The following is a 7,275-nucleotide window of genomic DNA, read 5'->3' as shown; positions in this document are numbered from 1 at the left end:
ATATTGGAAATACCTATTAGACATTGATAAGACAGAAAATAAATGACAGACTGTTAATTTCAGTTTAGTTATATCTTTCCACTATATGACGCGTAGATTTCTGAGCGTGAATTATTTTCTCGAGGAAACGAGAAAACGTCGCCATATTGATACTGAAAGTAGGAAGTGATCCTTGACTTCTTTCGAATGACCTGTTGTTCTTATCCGACTTTCGAAATCTGCTGTCAAGGCATTTTATTACTTCCGCTGGCAGATCTCAGGAACAAGTGAAACCAGTACTTGCTGTTTTGACAGGTAGGGACACTTTGCATTTATTATGGCAAAAACGAACCAGTGACAGGTGATATGATCACATATTACAGGTATTGATACACCTGAATTCACAATACCGGCATGGAAGCTTGCAAGACAGTGCTATATGGTTCTCAATGATGGTTATCGGATTGTTACGGTTATAGCCGTTTTTTCGATGGTCTGTGTAATATTCTTTCTTTACAAATTGGCTTGCCTGTAATATTTATAATTATAATATTAAAAAGTAAGATGAAAACGAGGAATAATGACAAAAACCCACACATTATTCTGACTACAATATCATTATTACAACATTTTATGTTGATGTAAAGACAGTCTTTTGAAATGTAATATATTGTCTGAAAAGTATGAAAATAATTCTAGTCAAGTAAGTCATCCTGAAACAATCCATATTATTGCTAACAAATAAACATTCACTCAGTCAGTGAGTATGGCAATCTCATAAAAAATTATTTTACAGATCCTCCTCTCATTATAGAAAGACTGACATGTTGTCTAATATGTTTATCATCTAATGAACATATGGTAAACAAAATGTAAAGATTACCCGACCTCCAACCTATTTCATTAGCATTTTTTGGGGGGAAGTACTCACAGGGGATGCTTGGCATCCATAGATATTTAGGTCGGGGGAATGTCTGATCGTTGGATAAAACATATTCTTTTGATAATCCCTCACATTAGCAAGTAGCATATTATGTATGATAAATGAATATATGCCAATTTTATACCAGATCATAATGATACTATTGATCAGACTATACTTACATCTTGATCAATGTGGGCAAATATCAGCAAATCTTTTTACCGAAAAGCAAATGTTTTGTCTTTTTTCAATTTTAGTAATCATTATCCAGTGTGTGAAAGAAGGGACAAATCTTTGTCAGCTATGTTGAAGAAACAAATGATCAAGTTGATCCTTATATACAGGCAAGCTAACATACAGGTCTATTCAATAGTAGATCTAGGGGTCCTTGTGATGTAAACTGATTTTCATTGTAGGACTGGTTATATTTCTTTTGGAAATACTTGAAACTAGTAATGTTATAAATTATTAATGGAGTTAACAAGGCATACCAGTACATCATTTCATGTAACTGGTCCATCAAATTAACTTGGTCTGTATGTTTCATACATGGCACATTAAGTATTAAGGAATGTGTATGAATCTTTGGCAGAAAAGGGGCTGTGGGGTAGCCTAGTGGTTAAAGCGTTTGCTTATCACTCCAAAGGCCCAGGTTTGATTCCCCACATGGGCACAGTGTGTGAATCCCATTTCTGGTGTTCCCCATCGGGATATTGCAGGAATATTGCTAAAAGCGGTATAAACCCAAACTCACAAACTCACTTTGGCAGAAAGTCCAAAGTCTATTTATTGTCAGAATAAGATATTCAGTTATTACACACGTTATTACTACTGACTTGGTATCAATGACTCAACGATGCTGAAATAGCTCTACTCTTGTTGTCCTTGGGAATTGCTTTGCATATAAACTGCATCCATTCGATCTCCAATTTAATGTGAAATGGGACAAAGTATTTGCCCCTGGGGTGTTTGTGGTATTTCACTGAAGTTGTTTTATTTGGTATTTATGTATAATAATGTTTCTGTGTTAGAATAAAGGGGGAGACTGGTCTCCTTTAGGTGGTCTACTGTGATCAACAATGTCAATGGGATCAGCATGATAACAGATTAAACTATTACAGCTTTTAAAAACATGTATTAAGATTAAGGCTATGGTGTCAGTTACCCATTTGTCTAATCCACACTTGGTATTCTACATACCGGTAGATAGAACGTTGCTGAGCGCTGGACTATACAAGAGACAAATAAAGTATATATTTTGAGTTAAATGGGTTTTTTTTCATTTAAGTCTTTTATTTCCCATTTCCATGTTACAAATACAGGGTCGCTTGTTCGATAAGCGTTTGAAAGAAATTTCATGTACAATTTAAGTTCAACATTTACATTTCACTGCAGAATTATTACAGACAGTTACCCATTTGTCTAATCCACACTTGGTATACTACATAGATAGAACAGTGCTGAGTGCTGGACTATGCAAGAGACAAACAAAGTATATATTTTGAGTTAAATTGATGGAAGTGTATATATTGGTAAAATCCTTATATGGTGGAGTTGTCCCCCCTGCACCTTAAATACACCTGCAAACATGCCAAATGGTTTCCAGGGCTCAGTTTAGTAAGGCAGAACATGCACTGAAAAGTGTGACCAAATATTAACGTTTCTGCATCAAGTGTATGAAAACAAAAAAGATTAGTGTCACACCCTTACATTTCTGCACAACAGGCCTCTTTGAAAACATTCAATTCCTTTTATGTTGATTTCTGTTCTGACACTAACCCCTATTTATGTGTACTTTGTTTCATGTTTGGGGGCTTGATGTCATCAGTATATGTGTACTTCAAGATTTTGTGTACATGTTTCACCTTCGATAATTTAATGGGTACAATGCAATGTGGTTATGTTTGGTGAATTTCGCATCAGTTTTTTTATGTTTTTAATGGGCTGCTGAAGACCAGTACTTAATTCTAACCCAGCATGATGTACTAAGTGGGCAGTTTAATTAATCTTAGTGATTCAGAAAATGAATCATTCTCAAGGAAAGGTGGAAAACTTTGAGTATTTTGAGTATTTTTGGTTAGTGAAAAGATATTTACTGAGATCAAAGGTCAAATGTGTTGTTCGTTTTGGCATGCTTAAAATTAAAAGTGTATCTGGGCACAATGCATTTCCCTTCCTGACACTATACCACTAACATTGTCCTGGCTTGTATTTTGTGTGATTCTGTCAGTTAACATAACCGATCAGGCTGTGAATGGTGATTTGTTTGGGATAATTAAGGAAAGGGATTCACATTAAAAACTGATTTGAGAATGTAATTTTCAGTTTGGACTGCAGGAACATCATATGGACTTCAAAATTTTATGTCTTGTCATACTTTGTTAAATATACTTGAGATAAGCTATATATATATATATATATATATATATATATTTCCCCATTTCCTTTTTACATATACAGACCAAGTTAAAAAGATTGAAAACATGAACAAGAGGGATTTTATGGGGGAATATGCAATAATGACCATGTTGATCAAAATGTTAAGTAATATCATAAATCATATAATGTATAGATTAGAAAAATCATTTGTGAAATGTTGGTACACATTCTGTTTAATTACCATATTTGATGTTGTGAAGTGCTGGTGAATCGTTTCGGCCTTATTCCAGAAGTTAGGTCAGTTTCTACATGTTTATGTTTTTAAAAAATATTGTTTAAATTGCTAAGTAGTTGTAAATCTGGATTTCTGTGACAAAATTATATCAAGCATATGTTGAAACAATTTCCTTGAGTATGTGCGAATGATTTCCCGTATTTCCAGAATGTTCTTACATCAAATCGCCAGTGTTTAGAAATGTTTGAAAGGTATTTTTAGCCTGCTTAGAGCTAATGTATGCGTTTTGAGTTTAATGCATTCCAGTGTTGAAGATGGAGATTTCAAGCTGTCATTCTGACAGGTATTTTGTATCGTATTCAGACATGTTTCGAATAATGCACGTAATCTTCAGTGCCTGCGAATAAATAGTTCCGCCCAAATTAGGAAGGTTTTGTTGTTATGTTCATGAATATCATAAATGCTGTTATCTTGCTGAAGGATTTCATTTCAAGGGCTTCAAATATTTGTATGTTGTATATAAAGGATATTACTATGAACAGTTGCCATAGCAACATGAATGGGTTTCTCTGTGATTGCCTCTAATTGTTGGTTGTTGTGTGAAATGGCCTGTTGTTGCAGCTGAAATGAACACTCTTGTCAGTTTCATCTGTTTTGACATACACATTGTCAGGTACCTGACAAGTTATGTGTCACCGGAATAACAGATTATTTGGTTTCAATTACACATTCCTGTAAATGAGATGCTTCATTCTTCCTATGTTACTATGTTTGTGAAGGATTGAGGGGAAATGTGGGTGTGTTTCCATGCCATAATGTTATTGAGTTGGTGGTTCCACTGGTCATGTGAGTTTAAGTCTCAGTTTTATTGAATTAGGTTGTCCCTCATGTTTAAGAGGATAACTGAATTTTGATTGAGTGGTCATTAAATGATTCAAATGAATGTTGAATTGTTTTTGCTGTTCATGTGGTCAATTTTCATGCAAGTCTTATGTAGATCGGATGATCAATTTCATGCATTTCTAAAATGGCATTAAATGTTGACGGAGCAGGAAATTTTCTTGTATTTCAAAATAATGCCAAAAAATGTAGATTCTGTTGTCATGCTTGTCTGAAAAAGTAATCAAAAGTTTATTGAGGAATCACTTGTCATGCATGTTTGAAAAGGGAATCAAATTTAAATTGAATTGGATGTTGTGTTTGTGATCAGATGAGTTGTTTTCGCTTTAACTCATCTCTAGGCTGCCAGAGGCAGTGTGTATCCCATCCTGAATGTTGGATGTGACGCTTGTAGTGAGGCTTTGACTTAGTTGAATACAGTGTGTATTGCCATGGTAACTCAAGTTTTTCTTTCCGAAGGCCAACCATTTTCCATTACATGGACAAAGGATCAATAAACTTTTAATGTTTTATTCAGCTAAAAAGGTGAACTCTGATTTGAAAACAGTTCTCCATAAAAATTATAAGCCAATTAATCATGTCATCATACTCACTTCAAACTTTGTGAACAAAAAAAGTTATAAAATGTCAATTTGTGAAGGAGTATTATCCTGTTTCTCCCTGTATCTAGAGTTCAGTCAGTGAGACATAACAGTGTATTTGTTCAGTGAGTGAGTGAGTATGGTTTTAAGCCGCTTTTAAGAGTATTTCAGCAATATCACGGTGGGGGACGCCAGCAAAGGGCTCCACACATTGTAGCCTTGTGTGGAATTGACCCTGGGTCTTCGGCTTGATGAGCGGACACTTTAACTATTAGGCTACCCTACCGTCTCATGTTTGTTCAGTGCAGCTTCAGCAAGCTTAGCGTCTGTAAAAAACATGCCCCCCATTTGTAGTGTCCCATGTGAATAGATATTGGTCTATATTTTTAAAGGAGTAGTCCACATGCAATGGTTGAGGTCCGAGTGAGCCTACTCTAATAAAGTTTTGGGGGGGTGAATGAGTGAGTATGATTTTGTGTCACTTTTAGCAATAGTCCAGCAATATCATGGCTGGGGACACAAGAAATGGGCTTCACACAATGTACCCATGTGGGGAATCAAACCTGGATCTTCGGAGTGACGAGCGAATGCTTTAAGTTTAACCACTAGTGGAGTCCACTCTTTGAGATTTGAATGTAAGGAGATATACTGATAAATATTTGTTGTATAAATAAACAGATTGACAGTATTAGTTATAATTAAAACATTAATTAGAAAAAACCTGGGGAAAACCCCTTAAAATTGGTGATTACATTAAAAATGCATGTATTTCGATTATAAGCGATAATAATTCACCACAAGTCCTCCGATAATTGATAGCTTCCGATTCCCAACACTTACGGATAGGGTAGGAATTAACTATAGATTGTCAGATTGTCTTACCAACAAATGCAATTGGCCCCACAAGTTATGTTCGTTCACACTGGGTGTTGTGTGATGAGTGCACACTCACGTTTCCAAAAAGCTATATCCTGCACTTGTTTGTGATCTGACTTTTAATGTTGTGCTTGATGCTTCAGTATTAAAGGATGTCCACTTATTCCTGATAGCTTCTGGGAAGGAATGTGTCCTGAAATAGCACTTCGTCATAAGTACAACCCCCAATTGAAACAGCTGATTTTAAGACTACATGACAGTGGAAGCTAATATTTATAGTGAAGTTCTTCTTTTTCTGTATTGTTGTTCGGTTGTTTTATGTAGTTGTATATATATTGCCTCCGAAAAGTATGCCCAATAATATTGTTTTGTCATATTCTTGGCAAGAAATATTAAGTTCCTGTGAGAGTTGGAATTATCACGCTACACTATACTATACTACACTACACTATTTCATTACTTTACAGGACCCTCATATTTCCTGTTTCTGGTGTCCCCCGCCATGATATTGCTGGAATATTGCTAAAAGCGGCGTAAAACCATACTCACTCACTCATATTTCCTGTAATGACCTCTGAATTTAGGAATTTGGGGGTCTTCTGGATCGCTAGTTTTGTAGGGCATGGTAAAAAACCTGTATGCGAACAGTTTAGTTTATCAAATGAAAGGTTAGTGTGGTTTAATCCAGAGGTACCCTTATAAGCTCGCCATTTACGTAATTTCTTAATTGCACACCATAGAATATGCTGTATAATTGCATAATAATAATATACTTGATGCATTCCATTGTATCCAAACTGAGCGATGCTCATGATGTCAGACACAGGATTGTCTGATCGTTTATAGTATCTACAATATGAAACCGTGATAATCAGTATATTTTGTATATTTTTCTTTGGAATACATTTAATTAGATAAATTTGAAGTGATTCGGTGATAATTGTTTCAAAGTTTTCAAATGGCCATGCTAATCATGTTTACAATCCATAAATGTCCCTAAAATATTCTTTGTGCTTTTGGCTCAGAGTATTTAAACATGTTCTGAAATTTTACAAAGTGGTTCAGTGTGATATGGTTTATTTGATTGAAAAGGAAACATGCAAAGTTAATCGATAACAACTGTCAAAAAATTATGAAATATATTTTTATATATTTTCCAATGCATTGTAATTCCTATAGTAATCACTGGAAGAGAATGATAAATAAGAGTTACAAGATGTGTTGTGTTCAAGCAGCATGTTTGGTTAGTTGCACAGATATGATTTCATTGTTTATGCCAATGGTGAATTTATGGCATATGTTTGACAACTAATAATCATGCACTATGACACAATTATGACATGACGTGAACAAATATAAATGAAAAGTAACGAGCAGCATCAGATATACTTTGTTAATTTTGT

General features: G+C 34.9%; 1 protein-coding gene across 1 annotated transcript in view; it reads left to right on the top strand.

Annotated features, from left to right (window-relative positions):
* The first annotated feature begins 26 nt into the window (after window positions 1-26).
* Window positions 27-7,275, top strand: part of LOC124275391 (focal adhesion kinase 1-like) — a 161,447-nt gene continuing 154,198 nt past the window's right edge. The window contains exon 1 of the mRNA XM_046710931.1: window positions 27-294. The gene's annotated coding sequence lies outside the window, so the exon portion shown is untranslated. The remainder of the gene's footprint in view (window positions 295-7,275) is intronic.

The sequence above is a fragment of the Haliotis rubra genome, unplaced genomic scaffold (assembly GCF_003918875.1).
Source record: "Haliotis rubra isolate DU_JTF1 unplaced genomic scaffold, ASM391887v1 Scf2, whole genome shotgun sequence".
In the NCBI taxonomy this organism is placed as follows: Eukaryota; Metazoa; Mollusca; class Gastropoda; order Lepetellida; family Haliotidae; genus Haliotis; species Haliotis rubra.
This window is presented reverse-complemented; position numbering and strand designations above follow the sequence as displayed.